At 43.2% G+C, this 15,679-nt stretch overlaps 1 pseudogene; it reads right to left on the bottom strand.

The window, feature by feature from the left end:
- Nucleotides 1-649: 649 nt before the first annotated feature.
- Nucleotides 650-1,737, bottom strand: LOC102754725 (annotated as a pseudogene).
- Between the last annotated feature and the right edge of the window lie 13,942 nt (nt 1,738-15,679).

Consider the following 15,679-nt stretch of genomic DNA (forward strand, 5'->3'; position numbering starts at 1 on the left):
GTAGAAGGAATTTATTTTGGGTGCTCTCCCCCTCTTCCTCGAGGAGAGGGTCCTCTCCCCGTGCTTCTGGGTCTTCTGTTGGGAAAAGTTCTGAAATTTCTCCTGGCTGAAACATGTGAGTAAAAAACTGATGAGGAAATTAAATTCTAATGGTAATTTAGTCACCAGCCTATAGATAGGGAAGACTTCCGATTTTTTTCTTTCTTTTCATAAATGGATTTAAAAAGTATGTTCACCTAGAAAAATGGACTCCAGCCAAAAATACAAGTTTCAATGAGCTTAGATTTCCTGTAAGGTAGAAGCAACACACTGTCCACATATATGCGCATGTTTCTGACCCAAGCAAGGGGCTGGGAAAAGCAACCCAAGTGAATTTGGGAAGCCAGAGCAGTGACGAAATCTAAGATTTCTCAGAAATAGTTTTAAGTGGGGGTAATCCTAGCTGGATGGTGCTTTTCTGTGGGTTTCTAAGCATGAGTCCAAACTTCACAAAGCACCGTCCAAGACTGGGTTGCCCAGTGTCCCAAGTATGGCAGCAGGTCCAAAAGGCTGGAAACATGGGCCATGTAAATAACGGGAAAAGCAAATCAAGGCCCAGATGCTGAGACTTGCCCGCATGTCCCACATCCGAAGAATAAGTGGTTGAACTTTAAGTAGTTTTCCACTTCTTGGCAGATATCCATTCAAATACACCTTGTACCCCAGCTGCTTTTGTTCAAAGAACTTCATGTTCTGGGCACTCGCTTGGCCCTCTGCTATGTCAGAGGAGGTGCTGTCCTGATGCACAAGGTGGGTGTGTTTGGGACCAGAGTGCCCGAAGTTCTTGACCTGCATGACTTTGGGAAGAATGGTTTTGTTGAAATGATCCTCCCGGGTAGATGCGCTGAAGTCTCTTCATCCTCAGCCATGAAGAAGGCACCCCAGTGATCATACTTGTGTAAGAACTTATATTTGCCCTTAGCAACTTTGTTGATAAAACTACTTATTTGCCCGAAGCTCAGCTGGCCTCTCTTCCTCAGTCAGGTTTCACATGCATCCAGTTTCTGCTTTCTCCTTCTCAAGTACTTCTCAATCTCCTCTGTCCCTCTTGATTCTCTTCAGCTCCCAAAGTTTCCATGCCTCATATTTCTTCTCATTTCATCATCAGTATTCAGTGCATCTAGGGATCTCTTGTTCTTTCTTCTCATTTCATCATCAGTATTCAGTGCATCCAGGGATCTCTTCTACTCCCCCAGCTCTTTCCTGGTCTCTCCTCTTCTACAATCTTGAGTGTGTACTTGCGCCTCTCCTCAGCCATGTGTTTTGCCTCCTGCTCCAACTCCTTCTGTTTCATTGCTTCAGCCTCATGTTCTTGAACTATTACTCAGTCCTTCTTTCAAATGAAGGCTGGTTTAAGGCGAGGCTCCATCTCATCTTCATCTCCTCATCCTCAGACTCTGATTCTGATTCCTTCCCAGAGTGTCCCCTCATCTTCCACTTCCATCTCTTCATTTGTTCTCTCCTGTGCTCTCTGACCATCATGCCAGAGCGCCACTCTATTTCCTCCTCAATTTTTTCCTCTTCTTCACTACTATCTTCTTGTTTCATGCACCAAGCATCTCCTACTTCTGAGTCACTTCCTCCTACCACTTCAGGTTCCACTAGTTTCCCATGTGGAGCCAATCTCTCTCCCACATCTTCACACATACAGTTCTGCAAACGCCATAGGTGAGGGTCACCTTTCTTATAATTCCTCATGGATGATGGTGAATGCAGCACACTTGGCTGCTGATCAGTTGAGCATTAAAATAGTCTCTGTTTAGGGAAATTAAAAAAAGGGGGGGGGGCAGGATGCTAAGCCTTGCTACATTGCTAAGTGATGTTTTTAGATTTGGAGACCATCTACAAGAAAAGATTTCCTGACCGCTAGATACAGAAAACAATTCCAAAAGTACTCTTGTCTGTTCTTCTAAGTCTTTGCTAATATGTTTTTAGCCCCAAACACCTGCCTCAAATCCTTTGCATTTAAAGTAGCAAATTATTGGGACTAAGTTTTGCTTTTTGCTGAAATAATGTTTTTCCCTAGGGGACATGGGATGCTAGTAGATGAAATGAGGAATATTTTTGTAGTTGGAAAACAAATCATTTTTGTGAGCCTGTGTATACACACACGTGTAGACATAATAGCTGTGGAGGAAAGACCTTTTTAGACAGCCGTTGATGAGCCAGACCTGTGGCAGAGTGCTGGAAGGAATGGGTGAAGCCATCATAAATATGACTTTTCTTCTAGGATAGTGACAAGTCCATCATAGGGAAACCCTATGGTTTAGTCAGAGTTTTTATGAGACAGTCTTACTTTAATCTGTCCCTTGGTAGATCAAGTGTTTGTCTTGATCTGTCATGTGTGAAATATGAGTTACCGGTGATCATTGGTAAGACTTCCACTTAAACATGATCTGAACCCATTTGGGCTCAACACTTATGGGGGATTCAAAGTTTGGCCATTCCCTCTCCTCTGGTCTCTTCTTTGTAATACATTTCCAGGGGTGTAGCTCACATTTTCACGCCAAGCCACTTCTGTATTGAGACCAGAGTGCTCACAGGGCCAGGCAGTTTCTTAAATTAGGAATCTTCTTGGGAATTGCTAATGATTAACAAACACACACACTAGATCCACTTTATCTGAAACCATTGCACTTGGTTACACATATCTGATCAAATGGGTGTAGTTATAACTAAACATAAAATAAGCAGAAAGAAAGTTTTACTTTTTAAGTTTTATCATATAAATAGCATACCTTTAATTCAACTCTCTGGGCTGCTTGGCTATTAACTAGGAATATCACTGCCATTATAAGAGTATAATTATTGTATTAATTTATGCCCACTGGTCAACTATATTTTCTATATTTGCCTCCAATTTCATCCAAAATATGATTTTATTTTGAAATATGGTCACATTGTCTTCACATGGGGCAAGGAAATGTCATTTTACTCACTTTATGATAAGCTAATAAAATTTTATTCCATAGTTTTTTGGGTGTTTTTGTTTGTTTGTTTTGTTTTGTGTATTCAGCCTTTCCTCCCCCTCCCTTAAAGCTCTTACATTTGGGAACTTTGACTAAAATGCATATTTTAAAAGATACTACAGTGATCGAGACATTCTTTCCAGGGCTTTCTTTCAAATTGTAATTTGAAAATTACAACAGACAAAGCTAACAAGGAGCAGTTAATCAGTGCTTTGCCTCATCTCCTGGCCTCTCAGTTCCAAATTTTCAGTCCAACAAATAGCAGTTTGGGGTGTTTCTTTAATATGGCATCTATCTGGCTGAAGGGTTCTGGAGGCTCTCTCTCCAGTCAGAACCACAGCATCTCAACACACCCGCATCCGTCATCCTAGGGTGGACTCAAATGCAACTAGGCTGTGTGAAATGTTTTCATTTCCTATTGACTGGTTGTGTACTTCCCTTGCGTTAATCCCTTGTTAATGGACACTTTCTTTGAGCAGCTGAGATCGGAGTTGTGTTGTCTTTGTGATTCTAGCAGATTTTATTACTTGGATATCTTTGTTTTCATTATTTTGAGATTTTGGGATTTTGTCTGTTTCATTGATATCGATTCTCTCAGTGAGAGGTGGCCGGGCCTCCCTCTGTTTCTGTTTGTGTTTGATCTACAAGCAGTGGGAGGGAATCCTCAGGCTGCAAATGTTTTGGTTCTGTGCTTCAACTGGGAAAGGCACGGTAAGAGCCATCAGCAGCTTTCTCAACGGAAAACAGATGAATGTGGCTTTCAACCTGGGTGAGGGACTAGCACTTTGTCATTTAAAGGACCTCGGGTGGTGTTCTGGGGCACTTGTTTTGGAGGGCAATGTGGAATTTTGAAGAGCCTTGGCAACCACTTTATGAGAAATCCAAAGAAAAATAACAGTCCCTTCCTTTAGTCGTTAACTCTGCCTATCTGTAGCTGTGTGACTTTGGGCAATTCATTTAACCTCTCCAGGGCTCACTTTCATTGCCTTTAACATGATGATACTAGACCTGGTGATATCTAAGTTCTCTCTCCCATTGATTAATATACGGAAAAGAAATAACATTTCTCATGCTTAGGTGCTTAAATATTTCATTTCAATGACCTATAGTTATTTCACTTAGCAACAACCCTGTGGTTAATTATCCCATTTGCCAATGAGATAACTGAGTTAAAATATAGATATATGTTCTGTAATCTGTGCTAGAGATATAGTTTGCTATATAACTCCTTAGTACTGTATGGCAAAAGGGACCTTCTCTCCATTAGGGCTATAAACTCCTCCAGAGGAGAGACACCACTTTGGCAGCACCCCAAGCAAATTGGGTCATGACATTGAACATGCACAAAGCTGTGGGGTTGCACCAGACACCAGGCCCACTTCAGATGGCAGTTAGGAGAACGTTGGCTCTTCACTGGGGATTCTCGCTGTTTACTGCCTTGTCATCTGACTAATTGCCAGAAAGATGCTCCTTTCTGCTCACGATCCCTTGTCAGGTAACCTATCCTTTCACTTACGTATCTCTTGAGAAAGGTTAAGCATTGACTTAATATGCATTTTTAAAAAATATTTTTAAAGTGTCAGCATTAGTGAGGAATTTTAAAAATAGAAAACATGTCGGGGAAAAATTTAATAGCCGCACAATTTAAAAAAATCTAACCTAAATTGGCTACAGGTTTTACAATCGGAGTAAAAACGCTGTCTGCGAATGCATGCCTCTGAGCTTCCCCTTCATTATCACTGGCAGTATGGGCTGGACGTCTGTCTGTCTGTCTGTCTTTGCAGGGGTCTGGGCCAGGGGAAGTAGGGGAGCAGATGGGCAGGTCTGGACCGAGACAAGACAACTTACTTGGATCCCTTTCAAACTGATATTCTTTACATTTAGGTAGAAAAGGCTGAAGGCTTACGGTGGGAAGTTGGAGAACACCAACTGCTGGTGTCAACATTTCAGCTTTGGCTGCACCACAATCTCTAATTCCCGCCCAGCAAAACAAAACTGGTTAACCGAGCTCATTCTTCTTAGTTTGAAACCCTCAAATGCCCCTCCTAGCATGCCCTTTGGGGTTTTGATCATTTTAAACTTGAAGTGATTTATCAAAGAATTCTTTCCAGCCTGAAAAGTGTTCTTATAAGTGTAGTTTTCTCCATCGCCTTCCAGTGCTGGAGATGCTACAACGGGGTTTTGAGCGCCTGTTTTGCTGAGCCACCCTTGAACCAGCTCTGGACCCTGATGATATGGTTTGATGGCCTCCTGCCGTAACTCCCTTCCACGGACTGACTTGTTGGGATGCTTGAAGATTACCATTAGAACTTCTCAGTGGATGGCATCTCTAGCTCAGTCATTCTCAACTCTGAAGGCATATCAGAATTCCCACAGGAGCTTTAAAAAAAAATTCCCAATGGCCAGGCTGCACCCAGACCGATACCTCAGAATCTCTTGACACGGAACGAGGCAGGAGGACTCTTAAAAACTCCCCAGAGGATTCCTGTGTGCGGCCAAGGCTGACCCCCATGGCTTGGGAAGGACTGTGCTTACATGGCTCTTACCTGGAGTTTGCACTATATTCATCTGGATCTATTTATCTGGCATTTTCGATACATTTATCTGTTGAAAATTTTGGCTGCTTCATCAGCTGGTCTGCAGAGGTCTGAAGGAAACATGTTTCTATTTTTAAAAAGAGGAGTGGAGAGGAGCATGCAAAACCAGCGTGTAGCAAACCACAACAAACGGTGAGCATGTAGTGATGCCAGCTCTGTACTCACTGGGGCTACAAGGGTAGCTAGCCTACATGTGTGGCTAACCCCTCCTGGAGAAGCAATTAGGAAAAGTTGCCTTGTGGAAAACGAGGACAAGAAAAATCTGGGGGAAGGGGCAGAGGAGGGCTCTGAGTCAAGGATTCTCCTGAGAGGCTATATTGGGGAGCAGAAGATTCAGAATGGCCCGCGTCATTGTACCCCTCCTCCCCTCCCCCATCCCAGGATGTCCGTGCTCCTTTTGATGGAAGTAGCTGCCCATTGTCACACCCAGTGGCTTTCCATTGCTCTGCTCTATCTACACCCCATTCCCCTCCTAGATATCTACTTACTCAAAAAAATTTAGTAAGTGATATGCCAGGCTCTTTTCTAGGCATTCGGCAATGGTTTCTTCTACTATAATACACATCAGAGTTACCTGGGGAATGTGTTTTAAAAGTCTGCTTCTGCCCTGCCCTATCTGATTAAAAAGGAAGTTCCAGCACTCACCCCAGAACTTTGATTTAGCAGAGCTGGGTGTGCAAAGAGAGCTGCATTTTAAAAATGTTCCCCCTGTGATTCTGATGAAGTCTGAGAACCTCAGTTTGATATGCTATCCCAGAGGATATACAGAGAGAAAGCTCATGCAGTCCCTGACCTTGAGGAGAAAAACAATTGTTAGACCGAAGAGTTATGAGAGCCAGAGTGCAGGACCACAGCATAGGGCACCCAGCCGGGAGCAGCAGGGGCCGGTCCGCCTGTTCTCCACTCAGCCAGAGAACTCTGTCCTCTTCACTAGAAAGGGCCCATATGGGCTAGTCACAGCCTTGCCAGAGAGTTAAGCCAAGACCAGGGTAAGATCCATAGAACATGACTTGCTATCCCCCAACTGGGCACTTTGGTGCTTGGTTTCTTCTGCCTCATCTGCTCTTATCTATCTGGAGAATCCCATTAAGTCTTCAACATTCAATTAAGTGACCCCTTCTGGATAAAATCTTTCCTGATCCTTCCAAAGCCTGGTTGATGCATCCTGTGGCTCTCATGGCGTACGTTTTGTGCCATGTCTACATGTTTGCTGCTCACTATGTCTCACATGGTCTCCAGAGCAAGTAGTGCCTACCAATCTCAGTATTACTAACACCTCACTGGGCACATAGCAGGTACTCGATAAACATTTGTTGAGTGAAGTCCTGAGGATAGAACAGGTGACCACTGGGCCCCTTACCACAGATAGGAGCACCCTGAGCAGTGGGAGTGAGATGGGAAGACACTCCCCTCCCTACACTCCAAGAATGAGGAACCGCCCAGCTGGCATGGCTCAGTGGTTGAGTGTGGACCTAGGAACCAGAAGGTCATGGTTCAATTCCCAGTCGGGACATATGCTCAGGTTGTGGGCTCAATCCCTGGTGTGGGGCGTGCAGGAGGCAGCCAATCAATGATCCTTTCTCATCACTGATGTTTCTATCTCTCTCTCCCTCTCCTTTCCTCTTTGAAGTCAATTAACAAAATTTTTTTTTAAAGAATAAGGAACCTTGGGATGCGAGCATCCCTCTGTGAAGACCAAGGCATCCAGCATGCTGACAGATGCATTTCCTGCAGAGCTCACAGTCCCAAAGACAGCGCTACCCAACAAGCCAAGAATGCATGTGTAGCAAATAGAAATAGCTGATACACAGTGTCCTGTGTGCTGGCCCTCACTCTAAGCACTCACATGAGTGACTCGCCTATTGTCCCTATTTTACAGATGAGGAAACCAGGGCAGAGCATTTAGTTATGTACCCAAAGATGTTTCTCTCAGAGTGACAGGATTGCAGCTCAAACGTGGGCAGTCTGGCTCCAGAGTCTGGTTTACCCACTGTGCTTAGTGGTCTCTGTAAATATTGGAAAGTGTTCATTTTTTTGGCAGAAGTGGGGGAGAAGCTTATCAATTGTGCAAAACCCAATGCTTTCATTGTATTAACTTTTCGTATCACTAAAAATTGTTTAAACCTCTTTGCCAATCCATTTGAGGTAATGATTCATCATCTTCAGGTATTTAATGCCACCTCCAAATCTATATTAATTCTCTAATATAGAATTCAACATTTTTGTTTACCTCTTCAGCTGCTACATTGGGGAAACAAATTGACTGTGTAGAATCCTTTCCAGTACTCCGTATGATTTTATAGAATAAACTATTTGTTATTTAAGCTTAGTTTTCAATGCTCTCCACTGAGTTTGCCTTTTTTTACTCCTTTTCATTGCTTCAAGGTACTCATTGGAAAGGATTTAAAACTATTGCTTAGAATGCTCTCTCCCTCAACCAAGAGTTTTAAAGAACATTATGTATCCAATAGCCTGTTAACTCACCTTTTCCATTTAACTATCAGAAGTTACTCATGCTTAATATTTGAAGCAGTAAAGAAAAAAGCTTGTATATTGATGATTTCAGGAATCAATGCAAGTGAGCTCAGGGGGAACTGGCAGGGGCACAACACAGAAGAAAAAAGCTTAGGAAAGTCAGAGAGGAGGTGCTGTCCTGAAGCCCCCTTGGCTGGCACTGGGGTAGGGACCTGGGCCTTGGAGGATGCCTGATGCCAGAGCCTACAGCAGACAGCTGTGTCCTGTTGCCCAAAGTGTGGGGGCATTCTATATCAGCAAGCAAAATTCCAGAGACTTAGAGCGTTTGCATTTGTCAGCAATTATTCACTACCTCTGAATCCCTTTTGTGATGAAGGAAGGAAGGAAGGAAGGAAGGAAGGAAGGAAGGAAGGAAGGAAGGAAGGAAGGAAGGGAAGGAAAAAAACACCCTACAAAATACACTCCAAAAATGGCAGAAAGAAATGGTAAGCCTACTAAATCCTACATATTATCTATTATTGTGACTGTAGTTCTAAATTTTTTTTCAAAAAATACTTAGAAATTTGCATTCTTTTCTGTTTTTGTGTTGAATGATGAGTTGATTCTTGATCTAGAAATTTTCTGGAGATGGAGTAGAAGAATATGGGATGGTTTGGGACTCCCCTGGGAAGCAGAATAGATAAACTTGCCAGAGGGTTATAAACTTACCTCTTGGAAAAAGACAGAACATTTCACATCTGGCGTGGGGGTGATAGTGGTAAGAGCAGCATTTAGCACTCTCTAAACAAAATTCTAGCAAAGAAACTGCTGGATTGTATAGTAATAGTATGTTTAAATTTGCAAAAACTCTTCCAAAGTGGCTTTATTATTTTGCATTTCCACCAGCAATAAGGAAGAGTTCTTGATGCTCCACACCCTTGCTAGCATTTGGTGTCAGTGTTCTGGATCTGGGCCAATCTAATAGATGTGTAGTGGCATCTCATTGTATTAGTTTACCGCTCCCTGATGACATATGATGTGGAGCATCTTTTCATATGCTTATACCATCCATATATCTTCTTTGATGACATGCTTGTTAAGGTTTTTGCCTATTTTTAAATCAGGTTTTTTTCTTATTAAGTTTTAAGAGTTCTTTGTATATTTTGGATAGCAGTCCTTTATCAGATTGGTCTTTTGCAAATACTTCCTCCCACGTTGTGGTGACTTATCTTCCCATTCTCTTGGTATTGTCTTTCACAGAACAGGGGCCTTTAACTTTAATAAAGTCCAGCTTATTTCTTTCATAAATCATGGTATTGTATCTAAAAAGGCATCATCATACCCAGAGTCATATAGGTTTTCTCTTATGCTATCTTCTATAGTTCTCTATTTTCTGTTTAGATCTGTGATCCATTTTGAGTTGATTTTTTGATTGGGTGTAAGAACTGTATAGATTAATTTTTTTCATGGGAGGAGGTATACTATTCTTTGACTCTTCATTCTGCTTAGAAGGTGCACATCATGGCTAGGACTTGAGTAGCCATTCGGGAACATGAGATGGCATACAAAGGATGGCAAAGTGTCCATCTAGACTAGAGAATGCCTCTTCCTAGACCATGGAGCTGCTATGCCAGCACTCAGTTGCCTTCCTTTGAGTTCTTTTAGGTGAAAAAACAAGAAAGAAAGACACTTCTATCTGATTTAAGCCTCTGTTTGATTTTTGTTTATTTGGTTTTTGTTGTTGTTGTTATCCTATTTACATGTAGCCAAAGCTAATTTTAATATATGCATCTGATTTTTATAGCTTATTATGGGCATTATCAATTTAGTTACACAAATCTTTTTTAGATGGAGAAAGCTGAGACAGATTTTCTCAGAGACTTAGAACTTATACCTCAGTGTTTTAACAAGTTTCTATCTAATAGGCCCTCTTTTGGCCCTAAATCAACAAAACATAACTGAATTTGATGGCTAAAGAAAAAAATGCATAAACATGAAAAAAAAAGCCTAATTCGGCAACCGTTGTGGCAGGGATTCAGGATCTGAAGGAGGGGCCGGCGCACAAATGAAAATGCTATACAAGAGATGAATTTAGGAGGCATCGGGGGCCAGGTGGAGCCTCTTTCTTGAAGAGACACACGACTTCTGGCCTGGTCTGCTATTTATTTACTTGAATACACATTTGCCCTTTAGCAATGCATACAGGCATATCAGAGTAAAGTTTGGTAAACAGTAAAAGGATTTCAGGTTAGAGAATTGCCTTGAGCCACCACTATCTCAACAGATGAGGTGCTTAGCGTCAGCTTTCCGCGTTCCTTGGTGCACTATCGCGACAGTATTAGCAGGCAGTGGCTTCCCACAGCTTAAATAAAATGTTTCTGAAGAGGGAAATGATTTGTCAGTTTAAAATTCCCCTTCTTCCTATCAGCAGATCTCCAGAAGAGGAACCCGTTCTTATATCCCGATGCTTAATCATCAACATGGCAAACTTCAAACTGACCTCTTGGTCTTAGCAATAGCTGCTGCTAGCATTAATCCTAACATCTCAATACTTTTGCATCAATGCAACCCACCTACCCTTTTTTCTTGCACTAAGTGAATTGAAGCCCTCAGCTGGTGCACATCACACTTTCAGATGTGTGAAATGCTGACACAGCATAAATAACCATTCCTTTCTCTCCTGAAACCATGCCCATGATTCATCATATACATTAGGGCTGTCAGGAACACACCAGCTCAGTATCCTATACAATAAAAGAGAAACATGGTAATTAGTGTACGACCGCTACCCTTCCCATTGGCTAATCAGCGTGCTATGCAAATTAACTGCCAGCCAAGATGGCGGCCGGCAGCCCTGCAGCTTGAAACTAACATGAGGCTTGCTTGTTTCAGTGACGGAGGAAACCAAGGTTCCCCACCTGCCTTGCTGGCCTCTGAGCCTGCAGTTTGAAACATTGTGACAAATATAGAAGCTAAACGAAACCCCAGAAACCTGCTCAGAGAGCCGGGATCTCAGAGCTGGAGTTATACATTGTTTCGATTATAGAACCCAAACAAACCAGATACCTTCTTTCAGCAGCAGAGGCCTTAGAGCTGGAGCCAGAGCTAAAGATGGCCAGAATAAAAAAAGAAAAGAAAAAAAGGAGCAGTTGGGAGCTTCAGCCCTCAGCCCCTCACCCAGGCTGGCCAGGCACCCCAGTGGGGACCCCCACCCTGATCTAGGACACCCTTCAGGGCAAACCAGCCAGCCCCACCCATGCACCAGGCCTCTATCCTATATAGTAAAAGGATAATATGCCTCCCAGCACCGGGATCAGCAGAGCCGCGAGGCCTCCCGGCACCGGGATCAGCGTGATGGGGGCAGCGCCCAAACTCCCTGATCGCCCTGCGGCTCTGTGTGTGACAGGGTGCGGCGCCCCAACTCCCCCCACCCCCCCACGGGCCCTGCTCTGTGTGTGATGGGGTAGAGCCATAACCTCCCCATCGGCCCTGCCCTGAGTGTGACAGTGGCAGCGCCCCAACCCCCTGATCGGCCCTGCTCTGTAGGTGATAGAGGGCGGCATCCCAACCCCCTGATCCACGCTGCTCTGTGTGTGACAACTGAATGGCAGAACGACCAGTCACTATGACATGCACTTCCCATCAGGGGGCAGACGTTCAATGCAGGAGCTGCCCCTTGGTGGTCAGTGCACTCTCACAGGGGGAATGCCACTCAGCCAGAAGCCAGGCTCATGGCTGGCGAGCTCAGTGGCGGTGGTGGGAGCCTCTCCTGCCTCTGTGGCAGCACTAAGGATGTCCGACTGATGGCTTAGGTGGGGAGCAGGCCTAAGCTGGCTGTCGGACATCCCTCAAGGGCTCCTGGACTGTGAGAGGGCTGAGAAACCCTCGCCAAGTGCACAAATTTTGTGCACCAGGCCTCTAGTTAAGAAAATAATCCAACACCATCTCCTAGACACAAGATGTCATTCCACAATGCATTTTTTAAAAAGCCCTTTATACTTTCTTCAAGCAGGTGGATGATTGAAGTGTAAGTTGGCTAGCCCCTAAGAATGGGCTTTTCAACAGAAATCCAACACAGCTGGCAATGTTGTTGGCATTTCTTTAGAAAGACGATTTGTGAAGAGGATCCTATTCTCCAGGGGGAGAGTCCTGGGGGAGATCAGCAGGACCCATGGGACTTAGTTGATTCCTCCACAAGGCAAGGGGCATCTCGTTGTGACCATGAGGAGCTGGTGCTAGTGTTGAAACAAGAAGGGTGCACCGGATGATTCATGCCATTTTGTGGGAATAAAAGCAGACTGGAGCTTAGATCTGGCAAAGAGTTAAAAAATAATAACCAGCAGTTAGAATGTTTGGTTTTTCATTTGTGTTTATCTTTTTTCTAGATCAGTCATGGTGAATATGCGGCACCTTTTTCATTGTTTCCCTTTCACACCCATGGAAAAAAATATATTCTTTGCATGCATGCTAAGTCCGGATGTAACTTCAGGGTACCTCTCAACACAGTACTAGGCAGCTACTACCAGTCCATTGGCTTTGGATGATTACTGGGTCCCTAGTTTGGATGCTTGAAATTCGGCGAATGTTATTTTATCCAATGCAATTGATGTTGTGTCTGAGTCCACTGGAGTTTCTGGTCATCTAGGCTTAGAAGACATCCAGAGTGCCTCATCCATGGTTTCCAGTTTCAGTTTTTATCAAGTGAAGTAAAAATGTAAAAGCAACTGTCAAGCAACCTCAGTTCAGAACGCTTTATTATTTTTAGAATTTTCCCCCTGACTTTGTCCACACTGAGTACATCTGCAATATTTTTTTTAGGGCTCAGTTTCATCAAGTTTTACTAAGGCATTCAACTGGGTTTTCATAGAAACAACTCTTTGTGAGCTCACATTTCATTGACTTACATAATATTTAATTAAATTGCATAATTAAAATAGCTGGTGTAAACAGGTTTGGGAACAATCCTAACCGAACCTCAGGAGGCATACAACTCACCAGTGGGAGCTCAGATTTCACTACAGATAACACTGTAGCATGTTTTCTTTAAAAAAAAATAAATAAATAAAAGGAAACCCATGAGCTCTGAATGTCGTCATTACATTTTTTCTTTTTTGCAGGAGTAGGGGAGCAAATAATTTTTTAACGGAGTGAGGTGTTTCTAAACAAACACATTGGAGAATGATGCCATGCCTCAGCTTTGGACACAAGCCTGCAGAACACCTTTGCAACTGGTTCTCTGATTGCAGGACCTTTCATCTCACCTCTGCTGTTTACTACCATTTACTATGACCCCCACACAATGGTCCAAATAAAGAAACGCAGTGTTTCTTCAAGATGACCTTTGTGGTTGAGTTCGCTAGGTGTGCCTTCTTTCCAAACTCTGGTTTGTTTTCTTGACTATGGCCATCACCATGTCGCCCACGGCAGTTCAGGGAAGTCTTTTGGGCCATTCCTCCATCCACTTCACAGAAACATACAGAATTTTGGCTCCTGTGTTGTCAGTACAGTTGGTCATGATTCTTCCAGGAAAATACAAAAGTTTGCATATCCTTGCCTCCATATCTTGAACATGGGAAAAGGCTACATTTCTTTTTTTTAATGTGGTAATACATATTTATATGATATGTAATCAAATTTACCCTTTGAACTCCTTTGAGTCTAAGTATCACGTTGCACAACCAACACCACTGTCTACCTTCAGAACTTTTTCATCACCCCTAACAGAAAGTCTGCATTCACTAAATGCTAACTTCCCATTCTCCTCTCCCCAAACTCCTGGCAACCACTATTCCACCCTCTGTCTCCGTGCATTTGACTACTCTAGGCACCTCATAAATGGAATCATACAAGATGTGTCCTTTTGTACCTGGCTTCTTTCACTTAGCATAATGTCTGTGAGATTTACCCATGTTGTCTTACTGTTTTTTAAATGGCTTTCCCACTCAGACCACACCATCGTAGCCTAGAGTCTCCCATACACCCCCCCATGAAGACCATTTTGAGGTTGCCTTTCTTCCTTCAACCTCCTGAACAGTGGTAATCACCTGCCCCCCGGCCCCCAAAGTGTGAGTGCCAGCTGTGGGCCTTTTATGGTGACCACCCTACAGTCCCCCGGACATGGTTGCTGGGTTGCATTTGTCCTTTCCAAGGTTCTAGGATTTTCAATTGCCCATTAAATCTTCTGCAACAATCAATTTAAATGCACAAGTTTGGCTATTCAAATTACTTTTTCCAAAAGTACTTTAAAATGCATTAAGTTATTAATTGCCTGCTGGCACTTTAATCAAATGGGAAAATTGACATAGCCAGAGGCATGTATTTTTGTGGAAAGAAAATTTATTTAAGAAGAAACAGCAGCTCTTACTGCTTAATTTAAACTGAGAAAACTGTGGAAAATCAGCTGCTATGGAAAATTAATAAAACATTTCCAGCTGCAAACAGTGACTAATTGTACAAGGTGAAGACTGCCCGGAATTAATAACTCGAAGACTTCTGTGTGGGGAACCCCCCACCACTTTAATTTACCGGGAGATTAAATGACTTCTAAGTTTGCCACATTAAAACAGAACATGAATAAAACGTTAGTGAACGCACATCTATTATTTACTGTCTGTGATATGGATATAATTATTTCCAAACAACTACAAAGTGGCGTGACCAGTCATATTTAAATGACTCTTTTAGCAAGAGAATCTACTGAAACATTTTTCCCCCCTGAGGGAAAAAAATATCCTTCTTACTTGTAAAGTAATAAAACGATGCCTGGTGGACGTCCACAGATGCTACGTCCCTGCCCTGATAGACTGAAACATGCTCGGTGTTGGAGCCTCGCCTCCCCCCTCTCTGCATCAGAGAGTGCTTTGGGGGAGTATGTGCAGCAGAAAATCTTAGCCGCTCATTTCTGAGCTCTGATCTTAAATAGACGCTGATCCCACAGCCCAGGGAAACCGATGCCAATGCCTACAGGCTCCTCTGGTGCCCGGTGTGACGGTGTGACTGTGAGCACAGGGACCCAATGGAAAAGATTCCTCTGTGGGAGGCAGAAGGGAAGGCCAGAAGGATGTCCAGAGGAAATGGGATTCACTCACAAGGGACAGACACGAGCACAGCCCCGTCAACATCATGGCCGTATTCTCAAGCTTGCTTAAAACATTGCATTCCCTTGTAGGCCTTAATTTTCCCAGCGATAAAATGAGGATTAAATAACACAAACAAGTTTTGTCCTTTTTCTATCTCTGTTGTCAGGTTTGGATTATTTTCTTGCCCCAAAGAGCCACCAAGAGAGTCTGTCCATTTTCCTGATGCGCTGACGCTTTGAGATTTTGTGAAACAAGATACTGCAAGGGGACGCCATGCAATGACCAGGAGAGATTCGGGCAAGCCAGAGATGGAGGAAAGGGATTCAGAAAACCAAGAGTTCTATTTTTATGGAGTGGTGGGGTTTTTTTTATGTTTGTTTACTTGTTGTTTTAATTTTAGAGATTAAAAAATAACACCCAGAGGAACGAGGAACGCGGCTATTTGATGTGTGTGTGTTGAGGAGATATATCAAAAATGGAGATTTGCTCAGTGGAGAGGCCCTGCCTCTTGGCCCTTCTGCTTTCCTGCTCTCACAGAGGG

The sequence above is a fragment of the Myotis davidii genome, unplaced genomic scaffold (assembly GCF_000327345.1).
Source record: "Myotis davidii unplaced genomic scaffold, ASM32734v1 scaffold281, whole genome shotgun sequence".
Classification (NCBI taxonomy): domain Eukaryota; kingdom Metazoa; phylum Chordata; class Mammalia; order Chiroptera; family Vespertilionidae; genus Myotis; species Myotis davidii.